Below are 207 nucleotides of genomic sequence, written 5' to 3' on the forward strand. Positions count from 1 at the left end.
ACGCGGAGTCGCGGTTATATACGATATCAACTGGAAATGGTTTGATAGGGAAGATGTGGAAATTTGGGGGATCCTAGGTTGTTGGATTCGTCAGAGAAAATGGTATGGGGGACTGTTGTATCCAGTAGTAAGTAAGTAGACAGTGTTAAGGAAATCTTCTTGGCTGGGGTTGTGGGTGGGGAAAATCATACGTTTCAAAAGAGAAGG

This window comes from Odontomachus brunneus, unplaced genomic scaffold (genome assembly GCF_010583005.1).
Source record: "Odontomachus brunneus isolate Ranch 3 - 2012 unplaced genomic scaffold, Obru_v1 Obru_scaffold_192, whole genome shotgun sequence".
In the NCBI taxonomy this organism is placed as follows: domain Eukaryota; kingdom Metazoa; phylum Arthropoda; class Insecta; order Hymenoptera; family Formicidae; genus Odontomachus; species Odontomachus brunneus.